Raw genomic sequence first — 277 nt, 5'->3', positions numbered from 1 at the left:
CTCATCTGCCTTCCCTGCCCCCCAGGGCTCTGGCCCCTCCGCAGGTCATCTCCCCTGCTCCTAACTTCTACCCATTCCTTGGTCCCTTGCCCCACAGGGGTCCGGCCTGAGGGACCCACCTCTGGGTTTCCTTCCCCGTCCCATCTGGTCTCCCAACCACGGCCCTCCCCTTCCGCCCCCACCCCGGAGGAATCCCCGCTCCTCCCTCTCCTCTCCCTCTGGGGACTTCCCCCTCCACCTCTCCCTCCCTCCCTCCCTCCCTCCTCCCGGCGGGGCT

Source organism: Suricata suricatta, chromosome 12 (genome assembly GCF_006229205.1).
Source record: "Suricata suricatta isolate VVHF042 chromosome 12, meerkat_22Aug2017_6uvM2_HiC, whole genome shotgun sequence".
NCBI lineage: Eukaryota > Metazoa > Chordata > Mammalia > Carnivora > Herpestidae > Suricata > Suricata suricatta.
This window is presented reverse-complemented; position numbering follows the sequence as displayed.